This window comes from Amphibalanus amphitrite, unplaced genomic scaffold (assembly GCF_019059575.1).
Source record: "Amphibalanus amphitrite isolate SeventyFive unplaced genomic scaffold, NRLGWU_Aamphi_draft 000112F_arrow, whole genome shotgun sequence".
NCBI lineage: Eukaryota > Metazoa > Arthropoda > Thecostraca > Balanomorpha > Balanidae > Amphibalanus > Amphibalanus amphitrite.
In genome coordinates, this window is record NW_024881607.1 from 1,020,455 (window position 1) to 1,043,582 (window position 23,128).

Genomic DNA, 23,128 nt, shown 5'->3' on the forward strand with positions numbered 1-23,128 from the left:
ACGCGCGGCACGACCTTAAAATTATTCAACCACGACAAAGGGGTTCGTGCAACGAACTCAGTAACGTTCATAATTAGACCTCAGTGCGATGCGGTTAGCTCGGGTTTTCACCAGCACGAAAGGGAAGGGCCACTTGGGCATGCACAAGCGTCAATTCCATATGCGGAGTGATCCCTGGTCAGAACGACACGCTGCCAGCGCCACCTACATCTCTAACGTCGGCCCTGTGCGTTCCGTTGCCAGTGCCACCACGCAGACAAGCTAAGCACTCGCTCGCCACCTAGCGTCCGGTATACCAAGCTTTAGTTTCCAGCCCTGCCGTGAGAGATCGCAGTGGTGATCCCATCCATGATTGTGCGTATAAGCTTATCAGTGAGTCAGAAAAATCGTGATAACGACGCAAAGCTCTGCCTTATTCCGGTATCTTAATACATTAACAACTTTGAATTAACCTGAATTAACCAAAATTAACCCTTGCAAGCATAATAATATCTCAAGGTTCTAGCAGCTGGGTGAATTACACTATCTCTTGAGAGCCAGATTGATCTGATCTTATTCTTAACGACGCAGATCGATCAAAGAACTCGTTGAATCTCACGCCATGGATGCAGCTGATACCACCGCCGACCGGAGAAGCGTGGCGATTTACACAGCTCTCAGTTGTGCCCCCGACGCGATCAATCCGGCACGCCGTTTGATCATCCTGACTGGGAAGAAATGATAATTCGAGTCAGGTTAAGTGCGCCTGGTCTACCTTCGGTGTCATTTGCTCGTTGTATCAGTCCAGTTCGAGTGAATTTTTAAGTGTTTGATGGTTTCAATTGGCTGTAGGTTCAACTTCTGTGTACCAAAATTTAGATAAATTTGTGAGGCCACCAACCATAGGTGATAGCCTTAGGTGAAATTTCTTTTAAACATCATTTCATGTAAGCTCATGATAATTGAACCCTTTTTTTTTTTGCAATCTCTTCACTGATTGATGGCAATTATGTGAATGGTTGATCCCCGCACAAAGATAAATTTTGACACAATGAACAGGACGTAGGCGTGATCCCACTCAAATTTGGGCAACCAATCGCGTTTGGGTTTGAAAATCGCACCTGAACAAGATTAGTCAGACATGCTCCATCACATCGCATCAAGGACTTAACAGCCAGAGACAAACTAACGAAATGTGAATCCCAGCCCTTCTTCAAGCCTGAGATCAACATCTCCATAGAAGGTATTTTGATTACACCCCTTGCACAAACGTTTGTTAAATCATTCAGATATGTAAATTAGAAGGATTACATGATAGCTCTGTTAACATACACCAAGGTGAGTTAATTCATTTTCTTTGCCACAAGCACTCCCCACAGCTGGCCTGGTAAACATCAAGGATCGCCGTCCTGTTGCTATTGACACAGTTGATGACTGATGAGCAGGAACAACCATATGACCTTGCCGCGCCGAACCTCAGATAACCTCCACCCCGATCTCATGTGCAACATGGAAAGCTACTGAATATCACCACTGTGGTTATAGTTTGGAGGAGTATTTTGAAATTACGGAGGCCCGACTATTACGAACCGGCATTAGGTTATAACAGGCGAACAACGCCCAAATTCAGTCACAGTTTTTCTTCCATTTACATTGGTGTCAGCCAAGAAATAAACTTAACAGTTAAATTCTCATCATGACCAGAAAGGTTAATAGGAACAGCTCCTTGTGCCATCTAATTCAGACAATTGCTAAAATTTGACCAATCATTAGCTAATACAATAACTCCCCAGCCATTAATGGGCGGCACAGACCAAGATAACACTGCTAAAGCCATTTCATGTGAGCTCATAGTAATTCCTTTTGTCTATCACTTAGTCTGGTTGATGGGAATTACTGAACGGGTTGGCCCCATACAAAAAAAAATTAAGTACAAGGAATAGTCTGTGGACTTGATCCCATGCAATATAGGGCTAATCTTACTCGAAATTGACCATGCTCGTTAACAAGATTGGCCAGTGATACGCCCCATTACCTAGCATCAGGGACAGCAACATGACAAATTACCGAACGTCATCACTGCATTGACTGTGGTTGCTGATTTTGATGAATACCTACCTAGTTGGAATTTGAAGGTGGCAGACTATTACTAAATTGTAACAGGTATATCAGGAAGGCATCAAAATTTGGCTTATCCAAATTTCCTTTAAAATACCAGCCAAGAAATAAGGCTACCAACTTAATCTTGATTTAGAATGGTCCACCCTCCGCCCTGCAGGGACCTGAGCAACTCACCCGCATTTCGGAATCTCTGTATTGTTTAAATTATTTGATGTTTTAATTATTTGATCATGGCAAAAGTAACCACTCATTATATCAAGTAATATATACTGAATAACTTATATTTTTTTTGGACTGTTTGCAATTATATCCGGCCTGAACTAAATTCTGCCCAACAGATAGTACCTACAAGAACCCATTCATATTGTGCAGTGAATTCAAACTCGAGCCTCACACGTGGGTCTAGCAGGGCAAACAAGTGAATTATATGACATGTCGCATGAAATTCTACAAAAAAAGGCAGTCAATATATCATTTGAAATTGAGCCGAGTCCGGAGAACCAAACTGAGGCAAACTGTGCGCACGCGCACACCTCACTTACCAGTCCGCCACAAATACTTACGAACCAAGAGGAACTACGGTAAAGATCTAGGTCCAATATCAAAATTTATCGATAACCTCACCCAATTTACAGTGAAACTAATAAATTTCCACAATTATCACTGAATCTACGCCGCGGCAAAAACCCGACATTTGAAAACCACCGCAGGGGGGCGACACGGCTATTCGCGCAATGTATTCATTTATGGGCCGCGCGGGGCCTCGCGATGACGCGGCTGGAGGCAACTGCTCAGCGCGCTAGGATACTTCTGGCGGGGCCGGGCGCTGAACGGTGTGCAATGAATGGGTTATGGTCGGGCAGACAGAGATGAGGCATTGAATTTGAATTGACATCAGCAATCGGGTGGGGAAGGAGAACGTTTCTAATCGAGCTTGGGATGGGGAAAGCCGAAAATATCACGATCGGCTCATAGCTCCGACAGGGCCGGGTGCCGTACCATGTGTAGTATATTTAGGCGGGCAGACAGAGATGAGTTACTGGATTTAAATTCATCTTACCATCGGTTTCTGGTGGGGTTTGAAGAAGTTCTTAGTCAAGCTCGGAGTGGGGCAACCCACTGGCGGATCCAGGGGAATTTTAGGGCAAATGTCTTCCCCCACAACCAGGGCAGCGCCCGAAATCGCTTTTCGAGAATAAAAGAAAACTTCACAACTTTTTTGAGGATATGTTGGTTAATCACACAGCACAGCAGTGCGCAAGGAATCGAAATCCAAGTTTTTTAAATTAATTCCGAGAAACCTTTTTGGGGTAAGCCCCCGCAGTGTCCAAGACCGCTTCCTGAATCCGCCAGTTGTGAATAAGTCACGGTCGATACCGAGCTTCGGCGGGACCAGGCGCTGTATACGGTGTTCTTTCACTGAAAAGGTGGACAGACACCTAGCCCCACATCCTACTGCTATGCCCATGCTTCTGTGGGTGAAGCACTAAAGCATCACGGAATCCCACAGGGCCTGCGAGTCGACGAGGTGGACGCTTTGGCCGCCGGGTACTGCAGCTCCCTGGAGTTGCCTGGGACCGATGGTAAAACAACAGCCCCGGCGGTGCCCCTATGGGCCCTAGTAATTAGTGAATTCCCGTAATGTAGAGATCATATCCTCAATGATCTCCATTACCATTTTATATTCCTATAAACAGTATGACAGACCAATTATGATTGCCTACGTTCAGGCATTACCTCTGATGGTCATACGCACAGTACAACATGTGTTGTCTGTCAAACAACAATCGACGACGGGATCCCTTCTCATCTTCTCTCAAGCCATCGGTTATTAATTCACCCACCCTGTTTCCCTAAAAATAGATGGTCAGATTCGGCCTGGGTCCTTACGACCCCTCTAGATTCGCCAGAGACGGGATCGGATCGCCGTTATTGCACCCGTCTTAGTGTCTTTAATACTATGACAGCTTCGACCACGGACGTCGGACGGGGTGATCGTTCCACGAATGTACGCACCATCCAGGCCTAGGATGCATCGAGGTATAAAAGAATGGAGTCTGTAGACCAATCAACATAACAATGGTGGTATGCAACCACATTAAAATACCTCCCCGGTTCCCGCAACGTTCCAACGCCCCTCCGTTATGCATTCGCCTTGTGTGTCCGCCGAGCCGGCTTGCCTCCAATGACGTCATCGGCCGGCCGGCGGCGTTCAAGGTCAAACGGCTGGTGTCCTTACCTGGAGTTCTATAGCCTTGAACCACCGTGGGTTCAAGGTCAGGGAATTGCGAGAGCAAGATATGCCAGCCGAGCGCGATTTGGTAGCCGAGGTCTGCGGTGTTGGCCGGGCGTAAAGTTTTTCCTTCACCACACAGTTGTTGCGCAAACTGCCAAAGTTCCTGCCAGGATATCATAATCCGGGAGTGAAAGAGGGATAAAGTTTCGGCCCCAGTAGGTTCAATGATTCGTTTACATAAGCCCATCTGCTTATCAGGCCATAAGGTAGGTAAAGAATCTGAGTCGCAAAAGGACTGGCCAAAACACAGACCCCGAAATATCACGTTCTTTTGTTTATTTGTTAAGTAAAGTTATACAAAATTTTGAAATGCGGTTACACGATTACGGTTCAAAGGGTATTACACATTTTTTTGTTTTGTTAAAGTCACAACATTGCAAATACAAGGATTTACCAAGGCGATCACGTGACCGAAGATATAATGGGGGTTGGAACAAACGCTTGAAGGGTTTAGATCTTTGTCTATATGGGTTCCTTGATTAAATTGAGGAAATCGCGAATCGTTCCCTGATGTACAAATTTTTGTGTGTAGAATATTTTTTTCTCCCTCCAGCAAAAAAATTATATGGTTTAGCCTGGGCCCTATTTCGCTGCCGGCGCAGTACTCCGTCTTGGAACTTCGTCCAGGGCTCCCCCAAATTAATCGGACCTATCTGTGGGAGTTATCTTGACGCCATTCTCCAAGGGCCACGATTTAAAGACGTCACGAGTCAACTCCCTTGCCAAGCTCAACACTGAGCAATCATAAGAAATAAATGACGTCACTGGTGGAAGTCCATGATGCTTACCAAATTATGGGCGTACTGACGGGTGTAACAATTGTCGTGGAAATTAAAGTTACGTGACTGTTCCTCGTTATTCGACACGTACAAGTCACAACTGCAATTAAGATGAATCTCGACAAGATGACTAATGGACATTGACATACACCTTCATGAACTAGACAGGTAAGGGGAATGCCCAACCGATTTCCGTGGGATACTTAGATATCTCTAACAATGAAGACCAGGGACATGCAAGGAAGTAAAGGTTGATGCTAGCCGAAGAGGAGGTATGTTGCAGCACTTCTATGTGCTTCTAACTCTCTGATACGTCGAAACCTGCTTGGACTGGGATGGTCCCTCGTTGAAAAGAAATAAGTAAAAGATAGTGGAGCAAATAGGACGCCATAAGACGCCCAAACAAAGAGGTGAGTTCAGAAGGTAGAGAGCCAGACAGTGCGAGGGAGCGTACCACTGAAGGTGAGTGACAAATACGAAGATGATAGGGAATAAGGCGAAGGAAGCAATACCGCCGGAATGAGGTAAGTCCACCGTCGGAATGATCGCAGAATACATCACTCATGACGCTAACGCGCTTGAACACACATCTGCAGGACAGAATTCCACGGCGTCGGATAAAATTGTAGGATAGGTTCAGTCATGGAGTCTTCGAGTCACACCGGTCAATGATTCAAGGGCGCCACTTGCGGGTGCCATGACTACATGAGAGTACTGAGTAGGTACCTGACTATGAGCCCAGCGAGACTGCGGTCGTCGGGGCGGCAGGGGTTGTGTCCACCGGTTCGTTAGGTGAAAACGCGTAAGACAGTCTCTCACAGAAGGGCTGCAGGGGTTAGTAACCAACGTCCGGCTGCGGGGTTTTAGTAGGGAATCAGAGATGTGCCGTGAGCGGCAGGGGAGAAAGAGCCAATCACACCCGTCGACGAACGCTAATAACCAGTCGCTACACTGCGTCGTAACTTTAGACAAGTAATCCGGGTCGAGTGATGTAGGGTTCTAGGTTAAGTGGGCCGAGATGGGCCAAGGGAGGGTGCTAGGACGGGCACCAAGAGATCCAAGGTTACAGTAGGGCGCAATAAGTCGTTGTGAGGTAAGATTGAGACGATAATTATCTCTTTTAATCCCCCTTACCTTTAGCACGGACTCCAAAAAAAAGCAAACAAACTTACGTTTAAGGCACTTCTATGCACCGCTGGAGGGAGTAGAATTATTGCTGGGAGGGGCCGAGAGGTCAACTCGGAAGGAAATTCATTGTAGTGGGATGAGCGTTGTATGGAAGGAAGTGTGCGTCGGTGAACAGATTGATGTATGCGTCAGTAGAGTAAGGACCAGCGGGAGATTTGACCCTCAGCATAAAGGTGACCTCAAACGGGGATGTGATTTTTTTGAGTAGGACAAAAAGGGGGAGAAATAGAAGGATTGATTCGTATTTTACCCTAATCAGACGGTGGCTAAGGGGCTGACCCTTACGGGAGGCATCAAAATTGTTGATAGGGGGAGACTTCCACATCCCAAAATTCCTTATGATGCAGACACCATCCCAGGCAGGAAGACTATATGTTGACAAGCGACAAGCCAGCCTCATTATAAATATTGTTTGTGACGAGCCCCAGGCGCAAGGAACGGTGGCGGAAAGGAATCGGCCAGCTTGAAACCAACGGACCGATCATCAATTAAAAATGGGTGTGTAATTACGTTTGAACAAGAGAGAAGTCAAACAGCAAGAAAATCAACTCGTTAATCAACCATTTGAGGATCTACCAGCCGAAACCACTCACCTGAGGTTGTTCCAGAGCACGGCGCAGGTCGGCATCCATCTCGGAAGATAAAAAACACCCCCGATGAACGAAGTTTTATTACACAATAATTTTTTTGAAAACATACTCCCCACCGCTTACGGAACCCCAAGGGGGCAACATCACATTCGTGGCGCCCAACGTGGGGCAATGGCTTTGTTGCATGCAACATGAAATCAGCAGAGTTGCACATACCCGAACTTAAAAAAAATCAAGACCGAAGACTGAACGAGCAATAGAGAAGAAACAGATTGTACTCACTGACAGGACAGGACATCATCAAACAGTCCAGAGGAGGAAGAGGAGTTGCAGTCCAGTTGCATGCAACATGCAATCAGCAGAGTTGCGCATACAAGAGCCCAAAAAGGAACACGATCGAAGACAGGAGAAATTGACAGCAGAGCAACGCGCCGAAAAAAGGAAACACTTGTAGGAATGAATCCAGAGTGCAAACAAAACAAAGGCTACAATTTGGTCATTCACAAAACAATTTAACGCATACATGCACACATATGTATTTATTGAATCCACATTACCACAAGAGCAGGATCAAAGATGGAAGAGATCAATGCATATGTTGCGTCGATACCAAGAAGAAGGTCACTAAAAGAAACCAACCCTTCTGTGTATTCCAGGATCATGGAGCGATCCAGGATGATCGGATCGGTGGACAACTTCGACGGTCAGCAGAACCTACAAGAATGGATCCAAATGGTCAACAGGGCAGCAGAGTTCGCCGGCTGGACCGACGACGCGACGTTCAAGGCAGCCATGTTCCGTCTGCGGGGTGAGGCCGGTGAACACGCAGAGCAGCTGAAATCCGAAGGAAAGATCACATCATGGCCGGAGCTTCAGGTGGCACTGAAAGACCGCTTCGAGACAGCAGGAAAGGAGCAGTGGCATCAATTCCTCCTCAACACGGGCACCCAAGGCTCAAAAACCGTCCAAGAATGGGCCCAAACGGTGCGCATGCTGTCGCTGAGGGCTCTGGGATCGGAGCCCTTGGGCATAAAGGAAGAAGGAGAGGAACCAATGACTGCGGAACAGAAGCTGATCGCCGAGACGGCCCAGAAGGAAGCAAGAAAAAATCTCTTGGACTTCATGAGAAGGACCAACTTCGTCAGGGGACTAAGGAGCAACCTACGCCAGATGGTATGGAGGAGGAAATGTAAGACGTTCGACGATGCAGTTAAAACCGCAGCGGAAGAAGAGGCAGTGGAGGCCAGCCACCGGGAGGAGGAAGTCCTCAGCTGCTATGTGAAAGGATTTCCCGAGCCTACAACGACCGGACTGGTAGAGAAAATCGTAGCCGCGCTGGAGATGCGAGATGAAGAACGAAAGGAGAAGAAAGAAAAAGGAACAGAAGCATCCAGGACCAAGAAACAAAAGCCCGGACCCGCTGGTGTAACCGAAAGATCAGAAGACGAATACGAGGGAGACGAGGACGAACAAGGGGGAGCACGCCGAAAATACTATCCCAACCGAGCGACGCCCCGTCCCAACGGTAACTCTTCTGATGCCCGGCCTCAATACCGGGAACAACTGCCCCTCCCAAGGCAAGCCCGATTCCAGAACGGTCCGACCACCGCACGGGAATGGCGGCGCGCCGAGCTCCCGAACGGCAGGAGGGTCGGCGGCTACGACAACCAGGCCAGGCGGGAGAGGGACCTGACCCTGAACCTATGCTTTAACTGCCACCGCCCGGGACACCGGGCCTTCGAGTGCCCTACCAGCCAACGCCAGCAGGGAAACGGCTACCGCCGGCTGTATTAGGGGACCAGCCGGCGACGAATGGACGAAACGCCCCTTCGATCCACCTAGAGGAGGAGGTGATGACCGACCACGTCATCGAGACCAACTACATAGCGCCGTCAACATCACGAGATGCTAACCAACACATCAAAACGTGTACCTGTCGAGCGAGGATCCAGGGAAAACCGGCACTGGTTCTAGTGGACACTGGATCTATGGTCACCATCGTGAGATCCTCACTCATCGGACATCATGAACAGCAAGCCTCCCAAGCAGTGGGCGTGGTCCTTCGGTCCGCCTCAGGTCATGTAATACCGGTCACCCAAGAAGCAGCAGTGGAATTCGAGTTAGGAGGAGAAAGGAAGAAACACGACGCTTTTATGTGTACAGAGCTTCACTATGACGCCATAATCGGATTTGACTTTATCCAAAAGAACAACATCGTCATCGACGCAGCCAACAGAACACTCTGGCTCTCTCCAACCAACAAAATCAAACTGGAGAACGGGAAAGATGACACCCCAGAAGAGAGCGTGGGCCTCTACCTAACCAGCATCGGAGACACAGTGGACCAAGTTGAACGGTCCCAGACGGAAAAGGAACGCCCCAAGGATACAACTCGAGCAACCAGTGACCGGGGAAAATCAAGCCGTGCCACAAGAAAGCCAGCAGGTGAGCAGAGCCGTCAGCAACGGGGTCAGGATCAGCCCAGGAAAAATCGCCAACAAGCGGACCAACTACCCAGGCAATCCACCACCCAAGAGGAAAACGTTGAAGGCCACGAGCAAAAACTGCCAACATCAAAGAGCTCAAGCAGTCAACACATCAGCGAAGAAAACACCCCAACGTCTGCCACAGCAGGAAGGAAAGAAGAAAAAAGAGATCTGGAGATCCTCGATACCGGAACGCTGAACCCGGAGCAAAGAAAACAACTTCAAAACTTGATCGAAGAACATTCGGAATGCTTTTCCTGGAACGGAGAACTGGGGACCTGTGAACTCATCGAGCACCGGATCGAGCTGACCTCTAACAAACCAATTCGAAGACCGGCCTACCAAGTAGCACAAACACAAAGAGAGTTCATGGAAACAGAAGTTCGGGACATGCTGGAAAAAGGGGTAATTGAGCCATCGGTTTCACCCTACGCAGCCGGAGTGGTGCTGGTACCCAAGAAAATAGGTGAACTACGGTTCTGCGTCGATTATCGAGGGTTGAATGAGGTCACAAAACCCGACCACTACCCACTCCCGGTAGCACACAACGAGATCTTCGACACGCTGGGAGAAGCAACTATTTTCAGTTGCCTGGACTGCCAACAAGGGTACTGGCAAGTGAAAGTGGCGGCCGAGGACCGACCGAAGACAGCATTCCGATGCTTCCTGGGCTTGTTCCAGTTCCTTAAATTGCCGTTCGGCCTCAAGGGAGCACCTGCGACGTACCAGCGCCTGATGTCCCACGTCCTGTCGGGCTACACAGGAAAGTTCTGCCACTGCTTCATCGACGACATTATTTGCTATTCGAAGAACTTTGAAGAACACCTTGAGCACCTGAAGCTGATCTTCGGCAGACTGAGCGAAGCTGGCATCAAACTGAAGCCCTCCAAGTGCGCCTTCGCCAAAGAGAGCGTCACCTACTTGGGCCACCGGATCTCCGTAGGAGAGCTCCGCCCCGACCCTGACAATGTGGAAAAGATCCGCAACCTGCCGCCTCCAACAACACGCCGAGAGGTACGCTCCTTCATCGGCATGGCTTCCTACTACCGCTGCTTCGTCCCAGACTTCAGCAGGAGGGCAAAACCACTCACGGACCTCACAAAAACAACCGTGCCCTTCGAATGGGGAAAGAAACAGGAGGACGCCTTCGCCGACCTGAAGCAGGTTCTCACCCAAGAACCAGTGCTCGCCCTCCCAGACTTCTCACAGCCATTCATCTTGATGACCGACGGGAGCTCGACCGGACTGGGGGCAATCCTAGGCCAAAAGAAGGAGAGTGAGAAGAAAGAGAGGGTCATCGGGTACGCATCTCGGCGCACCACCGCCAACGAAGAAAAGTTCTCGGCCTGTGAACTCGAGTGCCTGGCTCTCGTATGGGCTGTCCAGCACTTCCGAACCTACATCCTCGGGAGAAAGACCACGGTGGCCACCGATCACTGGGCACTCAAATGGTTGCTGGATATGAAGAACGGGAACCCACGTCTTCAGCGATGGAAGATGGCTCTCCAGGAGTACGACTTGGACATCATACACAAGCCAGGGAGCATGCATCGGAATGTCGATTTCCTGTCCAGGATGTACCAGGAAGAGACCGACGAAAAACAAGAAGAACTCTGCTATTCCAACGCAACGGCTGAAACACACTCTGCCATGGAGGACAGGACAACGCCCTCAAGGGATCAGGACCTCAGTGCACCCAAGAGCAGACGAGTGGTCTCAGAGAGTGACCGCAGGCCGGTGGAAATCCAAGAAGACACGCCATCAAGGCCAACAATGGGGACGGAAGGCGAAGAAACATCACGCGCAACACCAGGAGGCGACATCCAGCCCCTCAGAAGATCTGAGAAGAGAAGGAACAGCCTCGTCCGGGACCGAGACATCAACAGCATACAGACCGAACAAACCTCGGGAAGAGAAGCGGCAGACATCACAACAGCATCGGAAAGCCTCGGGAGGCAACTGCTGAAACAAGAGCAACAGCAAGACCCCGACTGTTCCGAAATCAGGGACGCCATCAACAACCAACGACCCCTACCGAAATGGGTGGAAAAGGACACAATTCGAATCGCCACCGACGGAGTGCTGGAAAAGATCGACAGAGATGCAATCGGAACAGAAACATGCAAGCCTCTACTCCCGGCCCGTCTCGCAAAGACAGCGGTAGCAGATGCTCACGCCGGGCATCTCAAGCTTACGAAAACGCTCGCCAAATTGAGGGAAAAGTATCATTTCAAGCACATGCACGCCCAGTGTACCAAGTACATTGCAGGATGTCAAACATGCCAAGAGAAAGACCGAGGCAGAAAAATCAAAGCCCCGTTGGGTATGCTCCCAAAGCCCTGGGGAGCCTGGCACACCATCGCCGTGGACGTCCTCGGACCCCTGCCCCAGACAAGGGCCGGAAACAAGTACGTGATCATCGTCACCGACTACCTCACCCGGTACGTCCTCGCTTTAGCTGTGAAGGACCAAACAGCAGAGACCACAGCGGAAGCGCTCATGCAGAAATTCCTCGAGTACGGTTTTCCGGCGAAACTGATCACCGACAACGGGCCAAACTTTAGAGCAAAGCTGATGCAGCAGCTATGCTCGCTCCTGGAGATCACCCACCTCTTCACCACCCCGTACCACCCACAGTTCGACGGTCTCTGTGAGAGATTCAACCGAACGTTGGCATCGATGCTTCGGGCATTCGTACAAGAACATCAGCGGGACTGGGACGTCCACCTGCCCTACGTCATGTACGCATACCGAACGGCGGTGCAGGAGAGCACCAAGGAGACAGCATTCTTCCTCATGTTCGGACGACAATCACGGGAACCGCTAGATCTGCTCATCCGATCAGAAGAGGATCCAGACAATCTAGTGCTGACGAGCAAACCGGCAATGGTGGTCAGAATGCACGCTGCTTTTGAACGGGTCCAAGCACAGCTACAAGAAGCTCACACGAGACAGAAGCAGTATCATGACCGCGGCTGCAAGGACCGCAGCTTCGACGTAGGGGACGAGGTGATGCTGTTGGACGAGAGAGTTCCGGTTGGTTGGACAAACCAAGAAACTACACCCACCCTGGAAGCCCGGATACAGAATTCTGGAGAAAGTCGGGCCTCTCAACTACAAAATCGAACACCCCAATCGACGTGGGAAGATCCTGAGAGTCCACCTCGACCGACTGAAGCTGCAAAAGCCAGTTCACATTTGGCCGTGTGAAGACGAAGATACACCCGGAGGCCAGGCCTCACAAGCCACAGCAACAGGCCTCTCCCCTCTAGAAACCTGGCAGCGGGAGAAGAAGGGCTACCGACCATTCCCGGAACACTGGTCTGGTCTAGAAGATACCGAGACGGAAGAGCAAGACGAGAACAATGAAGGAGCAGAAGCCTTCCACACGCCTCCCGCGTCACCAACAACTACCTCTCCAGCTGCACCAGACGTCGATCTAGCACCACCAGCCCGGGAGAATACAGGCGAGCCAAGTGAGAGAACCCACCAGGGTCCTCCAACCTCTCGATCATCCCAAGAAACAGTCAGTCGCAGCCCCGGCCAAAGAACAGAGCGCGGCCCGACAACACCGCAAGACGAGGTCCCACTGGTCAACACGGCGCGCCATCCCATCTCGCTAGAGGAGGACCACAACGCTCCTAGACCTCCCCAGCCAGAGACCCTACGAGATGGGCCACCTGACCAACCAGCGCTTAGAAGATCTGAAAGGATTCGAGCTCGTGACGAACACCGAATGGACGAGGAGGCCAGAGACGAACAAGGAGGAGCCAGTGGAGGGATGGTGGCGGACCACACCCACAATGCCCATGCCACAACCGAACCCAATCCACCACCACAGCTCAGGGTCGACCCCACTCACAATCTCGAGGACAGCTCTGATAGCGGTACACCTCGGACGGGGACACCACGGCAGGGAAGGGCCAGCCTCCGCGCCACATTAGATGAAAACCGGGGAGCCTCATCAACCTACCAACCCAGAACACGACGGGGCCGGACAACCAGACCTCGGGAAATCCCCATAATTCGACGCTCGGAACGGATCAGAGAAAGAAACGCGCGACGAAACGAAGATGAGAGTGCTTAACAACCTCTCCATTGTTGCAGGATCGACAAGATGAAGCCACGACAGATCATCAACATGGGAACTTGGCTGCTCATCATCTGGATGTGTCTCGACACCTCCAACTCGCTGCAGGAACCGGGAGACGGCACCGAGGAACGCGAAAGGGTTATTCCGGGCCTGCACAGCGGGCTGCTGTTCCAACCAAGGGGACCTCTGTTGCTGGCCACCGGTGTCTGGACGGCAGTGGTGAGGTTCCACCACAAAGATGTACACGACCAGGCCACATATCTGCGGAAACAATTTCAAGACATCACCAAAACCCTAACAGACTTACTCGATCAAGCCGCAAATTTCCCTAATCCGCACGGGACGCGCGAAGAAGAAATAAGAAAGACCGAATTCCTTAAAGGAGTAATGGAAACCTGGAAACACGAGAAGATATGGATGGAAGCCGAGGTAGAAGCCGCCGAGCAGGAAATCCTGGAACTTCGCAGCGAACTAAGACTCAGCCGGAGGGAGCGAGCCCTGATACCATTCCTTGGAGATGGTCTGAAGTGGCTTTTTGGTACATCCACGGAGAAAGACACCCAAAGGATTCATCAAGAAGTGAAGAAGGTAGAAGCCAAGGTGGGACAGTTACATCACATCGTTGGGCTACAAACAACTCTGATCGGTACACTGTCAAAAGACCAAAAGACGAACAGGCAGAATATTGCTCGACTGGCAGAGAAGACCGCGACCCTGGAAGTCACTTTAGTTGCAGCCCGAGAAGCCAGACATAACATCCGGAACGAGATCGACCTCACACAGCTTGTTTCTTCAGCGATTAGAACAGCCGGCGCAGCAGTGATGGCCTTCCGCCATGAGGTACAGAAAATCGTACTAGCCATGGCGCACACCCAACAAGGAAAAGTCACCCCAACCATACTACACCCAAAGAGCTTGAGGGCCATTCTGATAGACATCAAACAACACCTTCCGACCGGATGGACCACCGCAGTGACCCTTACAGACACGCCAGCGGAAATCTACAACGTACTCGACATTGCGGCGATTGCTTCTAGTGATGGATGGGAGGTACACGTCCAAATTCCCCTGAAAAGCCAGAACTACGGTGACTTTTTCATGTACCATGTCACATCCATACCGACTCACTTTATGAACTCGACAATAGCTCTGCAGACGGATGTTGGCGCGGAGTTTTTCGCCATTTCAAACGACCAGCGACTTCACATTGAAATCACCCAAGAAGACGTCGAACAATGCAAAACGACCACCAAGAAGACAATTTGCCAGCGATTCGCACCCCTCATCAGAGAAACACGCAAGGGATGCCTATACCATGCATTTAGAGACGACCGTGCAGCAGCTGACCAAGACTGTACCCGGAGGATCGTCCGGACGAAACCCCAAGTTTACTCGCTGTCAGACCACCAGTGGCTCTACGCCCTCCCTCAAGAGGAACTTTTCGCCATGCAATGCGCCAAAGACAATGAGCCTTCCAAAGGATTCAGACTTCAGGGCACCGGAGTTTTCTCCCTGCCACCCGGATGTGCGGCGATAGGAGACCAGTATATCATACCGGCCCATCTGAGAGGAGAGGCACAAGCCAGGGACTTTGACCTAGAGGACCTGACACACTTCAAGTTGAACCTGAACGTCTCAGCAATCTTCAAACGTCTTCCGGCTACAAAGGATCTCGACCAAACTGTCCTGGAACAGATAATTGACACCATGCCAGCGTCCGACGAAGAGGCTCCCAAACTGTCCGAGTTGGAAAGGAAAATGGCCGAGTGGGACCAGAAGCCGACCAGTGACGTCCGCGAAGTCTCAGTGATTGGCCACACTTCAATCTCCATTGGAACACTGGGAGTGGTTGGAGTGGTGATCCTCGCCATCTTCCTATGCCGCAGAAATGTCACACCCAACAGCACACACGTCATCCAAAGCCCTCCGACAGTATCCGCCCCAATCAATTCCGAAAGCCCGAACTCAGCCATCATTTCGCTGCAGACACGAATGAGTTCCCTGGAACGGGCAATGGCCGAAGCAAAAGAAGAAGCCTCAAGGGTCGCTACGGTACAGAAACAAATTCGGGAGCTACAAGAAAAGTGCGAAGAGCTGCTGTAATCGGCAAGGACGAAATATCCTATCCAAAGGACCAATCCTCAAAAGGTAACTTCCTTTCAGCCATCCTACCCATTCCAAGGGTCATGCACAGGACCCAAGTGATCCATTCCTTCCCCCCCAGCGATTCCCAAAACCCCACGTTTTTTTCTCAGGAACCAGATGAACAACGTCGCCACCAAGGAGGAGGAGGAGGCAAGGGCGCTGCCGTAAAGCGCCCAGGGCCCAGCGTCAAGGGCTCGGGCTACACGACTACGCCAGCTGAACCGGAATGGACCCAACCGACCGAAGGGCCTCGCCAGGCGACGAACTGGAGGCAAGGCCCAGGACTCCGCACCCGAGTTGCCACAGGAACCAGATGAACAACGTCGCCACCAAGGAGGAGGAGGAGGCAAGGGCGCTGCCGTAAAGCGCCCAGGGCCCAGCGTCAAGGGCTCGGGCTACACGACTACGCAAGCTGAACCGGAATGGACCCAACCGACCGAAGGGCCTCGCCAGGCGACGAACTGGAGGCAAGGCCCAGGACTCCGCACCCAAGTTGCCACAGGCGAGCCACGCTGGACTACGGGCAAATGTGTGGGGGTGATGTACAGATGTGATGATGCGCGCGCGGTGTGTGTGATAGGTTTAAGTAGTGAAGGGCGCCTGCCACCTGAGAAGGCAACAGGTGTGTAGTGTGTACCGACCGGCCGACCTGTCGGGACTCTACCCTAGAAATGTAGGGAAACGTTCGGGGAATAGGGGCGGGGGCGTATATCATGTAAGCTAGGTTAAGGTAAGGGGTGGCAAGGGTCTGGCCTCAAGGGAAATTCACATCCAGTCCAGTCACAACGTCCAGCCACTAGAAGACCCCAGAGCCACTCACCCTATCGTCCAAAACCAAAAACCCACCCATCCCGCTTCTTAATGGTCACAGAAGCAGGCGTCGCCGCCCAAGACATCGAGGGAACACGCGGATCTGCAAGTCACAAGGCCTCCGGACCTTCGTACAAGACACTCCACTTCAATTGTGAGGGCACAATTAAAAGAAGAAGCCTGAAAATGTAACAGCTGAATGCTGTGACATTTTTTTTTTCGTCAAAATCTCACCTTTTTCATACATATAAACTGCCTCACATAGTACCCTGTCTGCCGGGACGCCGGAGCCAAGGAGGAGACCGGGTCACACGCCCGAGCAGCTGCTGCCATTAAGGCGGCTGACGCCCCGAGATCAAACGTTCGCCGACGGGTGGAGTACACACAAACCATCCGGCGCCGAGCCAGTCCGAGACACTCCGGCGCCATGACATCCGTTCGCAGCAGCTGTATGGGCCAGCCGCCCCCACCATCGCTACAGCCAGGGCAGGAAGGGCATCCGGTGCAGGCTGGTGTAAAGGAAACGTCGCATCCGGCGCAGCCCAGAACCGACACCCGGCGGAAATCGAGTGTGAAAACGTCACATCCGACACCGGCAACGGGGGCCGACTCCAGCGGAAACAGCGGAGGAGGGGAGAAATCCGAAGCTTCGGCCACGCCGGACGTGCTTCCTCTCGAAGCCCCGGTCAGGGGCTGCCGCCGGAGATCAGCCAGGAAAGGACCGATTAACTGTCCCGGTCACAGAAATCGACCCCCCGCCGGAACCGGATAACCAAAGGAATAAAATCGGACCGCAGAAGAGGAGAGACACAGAACACCCGGGGAGTCTCTGCCGGCTGGACCAGTGCTCTCTTCCTCTGACTCTCTGGTGCAACACTCATCAAGAACAAGACCAATCTTCGACGCCGCCAAAATTCAAGTGAGTCGCCAGCAGAAAGCTGCCTGCCACTCCCAGCCCTCCAGCCATGCCCACCACACACGCATTCTCTCCCCCTCCCCCCCATATCTACCGGGCGTCTACCCCAGTCTAGACCTACCGTCCCGTAGGGTCAGGCCTTGCCACCATTAGCAGATGTAACAGCTGGGGGTAGGGTGATGGGGATTGTTCGACGGCGCCGCACTGCCGGGTGCGGCAATGGTCCATTTACATTTTGTGTCGGAGCCGGGACCATTTGCCAACCATTTACGCTCCTTTGTACGCGACCGCCAGGGCCGGGGGTAGGTGTGAGGACCGGATAGGAGGGGTGAAAGTTCTGACATCATTAAGTGACGTCATGCGGCACCGGTCCCCGTCCGTCGGGCCAGCGCGCCGCCAATGGTCGAAACCATTTGGTAACGTGTCACTTGATGCGCCGCGATGCTGTCACTAATTAAGTCTAGAATTAAGCATTAAGGTAGGCCGCGCCTGTTAGGGTTAGGTTTAAGTAAACAACGGGATTGACAAGTTGACAATCTCGAGTACGATTTACCAATAGCACATTGGTTAGTTTGTCATTAATTGTCCGTGTAGTGTAAAATAAAGCGTGAAAATTTAAACAACCTGTCTGGGAAAGGGGAAGGGGTAGCTATTTTGCGTTGCGAGACGAGTATCAAGGAGGTCACTGACGCCAGAAACAACCACTTACGATTAGTGGTCAGATGGTCAAAACATGACGCCGCGCACCACGCACAGAGCGACCAGGGTTGAACACTATGTACACGCAGCGGAGCGGTCGGTCGGGCCAGGGGGTCAACTGTCACCACGACGGAGCTATGAGCGCCTGGCTTGGCTTATAACCCAGATTTGAGTCAGCAACACTTCATTGTGCGGTCCATTGGGTATACCGAAAGCAGATAAGATTAATGTCGTCCAGAATTTTCACGAAATGAACTGTCATTTGGTACTAATTCCAGTCACTAGCATACAATATTTTATGTTTATGCGAAGTTCCAAAATGTTCTTTTTTTCACCTGTAAGTGAATACCCGCCTCACCAACCGTCAGCCCACCAATTCATGCCTTGTTTCGCCTAATTACCATCAGCGTTCAGAAAGCCGTGACGAACACACGCACCCTAGACTTGAATCGACATTTAACGAAAAATCGCCGCCAATAGTGACTCGAGCGCCTAATATAATGCCGTCTATTAATGAAAGTCTCAAGGAGTCAATAAAACCAACTTTTAACGGAAGGTGAAATCAGAAATGCGCCTCATTACATATCGTCAAGACTTGTCCTGTGAATTCAGCGCTTGGTCCCCGGGCAAGGATACCTTCAAGCGATCGGTTACATTTATCCTTGCATTGAGAACCCAAACCAGTCATAGCTTACTATTACGCATTTTTGTCATACCCATGATAGACGCCTTACGTTGCTTCGAGGAACGCAAAGTGGTCACATTTACATCGAACCGTTCAATACGTATTACAAACCGTTCAATACGTGTTAATGCAGGATTTCTCTAACAAGAAGAGGTTACAGGACAAGTGATAGGGTTTCCCACTCCGTAGTAATCAGCATTCTAAATCATGTTTGTCTTATCAAGTTTAAGTATCGCCTTCCCAGGCCCCTGAACGCGCGGCACGACCTTAAAATTATTCAACCACGACAAAGGGGTTCGTGCAACGAACTCAGTAACGTTCATAATTAGACCTCAGTGCGATGCGGTTAGCTCGGGTTTTCACCAGCACGAAAGGGAAGGGCCACTTGGGCATGCACAAGCGTCAATTCCATATGCGGAGTGATCCCTGGTCAGAACGACACGCTGCCAGCGCCACCTACATCTCTAACGTCGGCCCTGTGCGTTCCGTTGCCAGTGCCACCACGCAGACAAGCTAAGCACTCGCTCGCCACCTAGCGTCCGGTATACCAAGCTTTAGTTTCCAGCCCTGCCGTGAGAGATCGCAGTGGTGATCCCATCCATGATTGTGCGTATAAGCTTATCAGTGAGTCAGAAAAATCGTGATAACGACGCAAAGCTCTGCCTTATTCCGGTATCTTAATACATTAACAACTTTGAATTAACCTGAATTAACCAAAATTAACCCTTGCAAGCATAATAATATCTCAAGGTTCTAGCAGCTGGGTGAATTACACTAGGTATCTCTTGAGAGCCAGATTGATCTGATCTTATTCTTAACGACGCAGATCGATCAAAGAACTCGTTGAATCTCACGCCATGGATGCAGCTGATACCACCGCCGACCGGAGAAGCGTGGCGATTTACACAGCTCTCAGTTGTGCCCCCGACGCGATCAATCCGGCACGCCGTTTGATCATCCTGACTGGGAAGAAATGATAATTCGAGTCAGGTTAAGTGCGCCTGGTCTACCTTCGGTGTCATTTGCTCGTTGTATCAGTCCAGTTCGAGTGAATTTTTAAGTGTTTGATGGTTTCAATTGGCTGTAGGTTCAACTTCTGTGTACCAAAATTTAGATAAATTTGTGAGGCCACCAACCATAGGTGATAGCCTTAGGTGAAATTTCTTTTAAACATCATTTCATGTAAGCTCATGATAATTGAACCCTTTTTTTTTTTGCAATCTCTTCACTGATTGATGGCAATTATGTGAATGGTTGATCCCCGCACAAAGATAAATTTTGACACAATGAACAGGACGTAGGCGTGATCCCACTCAAATTTGGGCAACCAATCGCGTTTGGGTTTGAAAATCGCACCTGAACAAGATTAGTCAGACATGCTCCATCACATCGCATCAAGGACTTAACAGCCAGAGACAAACTAACGAAATGTGAATCCCAGCCCTTCTTCAAGCCTGAGATCAACATCTCCATAGAAGGTATTTTGATTACACCCCTTGCACAAACGTTTGTTAAATCATTCAGATATGTAAATTAGAAGGATTACATGATAGCTCTGTTAACATACACCAAGGTGAGTTAATTCATTTTCTTTGCCACAAGCACTCCCCACAGCTGGCCTGGTAAACATCAAGGATCGCCGTCCTGTTGCTATTGACACAGTTGATGACTGATGAGCAGGAACAACCATATGACCTTGCCGCGCCGAACCTCAGATAACCTCCACCCCGATCTCATGTGCAACATGGAAAGCTACTGAATATCACCACTGTGGTTATAGTTTGGAGGAGTATTTTGAAATTACGGAGGCCCGACTATTACGAACCGGCATTAGGTTATAACAGGCGAACAACGCCCAAATTCAGTCACAGTTTTTCTTCCATTTACATTGGTGTCAGCCAAGAAATAAACTTAACAGTTAAATTCTCATCATGACCAGAAAGGTTAATAGGAACAGCTCCTTGTGCCATCTAATTCAGACAATTGCTAAAATTTGACCAATCATTAGCTAATACAATAACTCCCCAGCCATTAATGGGCGGCACAGACCAAGATAACACTGCTAAAGCCATTTCATGTGAGCTCATAGTAATTCCTTTTGTCTATCACTTAGTCTGGTTGATGGGAATTACTGAACGGGTTGGCCCCATACAAAAAAAAATTAAGTACAAGGAATAGTCTGTGGACTTGATCCCATGCAATATAGGGCTAATCTTACTCGAAATTGACCATGCTCGTTAACAAGATTGGCCAGTGATACGCCCCATTACCTAGCATCAGGGACAGCAACATGACAAATTACCGAACGTCATCACTGCATTGACTGTGGTTGCTGATTTTGATGAATACCTACCTAGTTGGAATTTGAAGGTGGCAGACTATTACTAAATTGTAACAGGTATATCAGGAAGGCATCAAAATTTGGCTTATCCAAATTTCCTTTAAAATACCAGCCAAGAAATAAGGCTACCAACTTAATCTTGATTTAGAATGGTCCACCCTCCGCCCTGCAGGGACCTGAGCAACTCACCCGCATTTCGGAATCTCTGTATTGTTTAAATTATTTGATGTTTTAATTATTTGATCATGGCAAAAGTAACCACTCATTATATCAAGTAATATATACTGAATAACTTATATTTTTTTTGGACTGTTTGCAATTATATCCGGCCTGAACTAAATTCTGCCCAACAGATAGTACCTACAAGAACCCATTCATATTGTGCAGTGAATTCAAACTCGAGCCTCACACGTGGGTCTAGCAGGGCAAACAAGTGAATTATATGACATGTCGCATGAAATTCTACAAAAAAAGGCAGTCAATATATCATTTGAAATTGAGCCGAGTCCGGAGAACCAAACTGAGGCAAACTGTGCGCACGCGCACACCTCACTTACCAGTCCGCCACAAATACTTACGAACCAAGAGGAACTACGGTAAAGATCTAGGTCCAATATCAAAATTTATCGATAACCTCACCCAATTTACAGTGAAACTAATAAATTTCCACAATTATCACTGAATCTACGCCGCGGCAAAAACCCGACATTTGAAAACCACCGCAGGGGGGCGACACGGCTATTCGCGCAATGTATTCATTTATGGGCCGCGCGGGGCCTCGCGATGACGCGGCTGGAGGCAACTGCTCAGCGCGCTAGGATACTTCTGGCGGGGCCGGGCGCTGAACGGTGTGCAATGAATGGGTTATGGTCGGGCAGACAGAGATGAGGCATTGAATTTGAATTGACATCAGCAATCGGGTGGGGAAGGAGAACGTTTCTAATCGAGCTTGGGATGGGGAAAGCCGAAAATATCACGATCGGCTCATAGCTCCGACAGGGCCGGGTGCCGTACCATGTGTAGTATATTTAGGCGGGCAGACAGAGATGAGTTACTGGATTTAAATTCATCTTACCATCGGTTTCTGGTGGGGTTTGAAGAAGTTCTTAGTCAAGCTCGGAGTGGGGCAACCCACTGGCGGATCCAGGGGAATTTTAGGGCAAATGTCTTCCCCCACAACCAGGGCAGCGCCCGAAATCGCTTTTCGAGAATAAAAGAAAACTTCACAACTTTTTTGAGGATATGTTGGTTAATCACACAGCACAGCAGTGCGCAAGGAATCGAAATCCAAGTTTTTTAAATTAATTCCGAGAAACCTTTTTGGGGTAAGCCCCCGCAGTGTCCAAGACCGCTTCCTGAATCCGCCAGTTGTGAATAAGTCACGGTCGATACCGAGCTTCGGCGGGACCAGGCGCTGTATACGGTGTTCTTTCACTGAAAAGGTGGACAGACACCTAGCCCCACATCCTACTGCTATGCCCATGCTTCTGTGGGTGAAGCACTAAAGCATCACGGAATCCCACAGGGCCTGCGAGTCGACGAGGTGGACGCTTTGGCCGCCGGGTACTGCAGCTCCCTGGAGTTGCCTGGGACCGATGGTAAAACAACAGCCCCGGCGGTGCCCCTATGGGCCCTAGTAATTAGTGAATTCCCGTAATGTAGAGATCATATCCTCAATGATCTCCATTACCATTTTATATTCCTATAAACAGTATGACAGACCAATTATGATTGCCTACGTTCAGGCATTACCTCTGATGGTCATACGCACAGTACAACATGTGTTGTCTGTCAAACAACAATCGACGACGGGATCCCTTCTCATCTTCTCTCAAGCCATCGGTTATTAATTCACCCACCCTGTTTCCCTAAAAATAGATGGTCAGATTCGGCCTGGGTCCTTACGACCCCTCTAGATTCGCCAGAGACGGGATCGGATCGCCGTTATTGCACCCGTCTTAGTGTCTTTAATACTATGACAGCTTCGACCACGGACGTCG

General features: G+C 50.0%; 1 protein-coding gene and 1 long non-coding RNA gene across 2 annotated transcripts in view; both read right to left on the reverse strand.

Moving 5' to 3' along the window:
• LOC122381035 (inaD-like protein) overlaps positions 1-23,128 on the reverse strand; it is a 197,914-nt gene that overhangs the window by 127,596 nt on the left and 47,190 nt on the right. The window lies entirely within an intron of this gene.
• Positions 169-21,840, reverse strand: LOC122381030. The gene is made up of 4 exons (XR_006256452.1): positions 21,707-21,840; positions 19,642-19,750; positions 599-707; positions 169-315 (listed from the first exon to the last, which is right to left on the reverse strand). It is a non-coding gene; the product is annotated as an uncharacterized LOC122381030 (long non-coding RNA).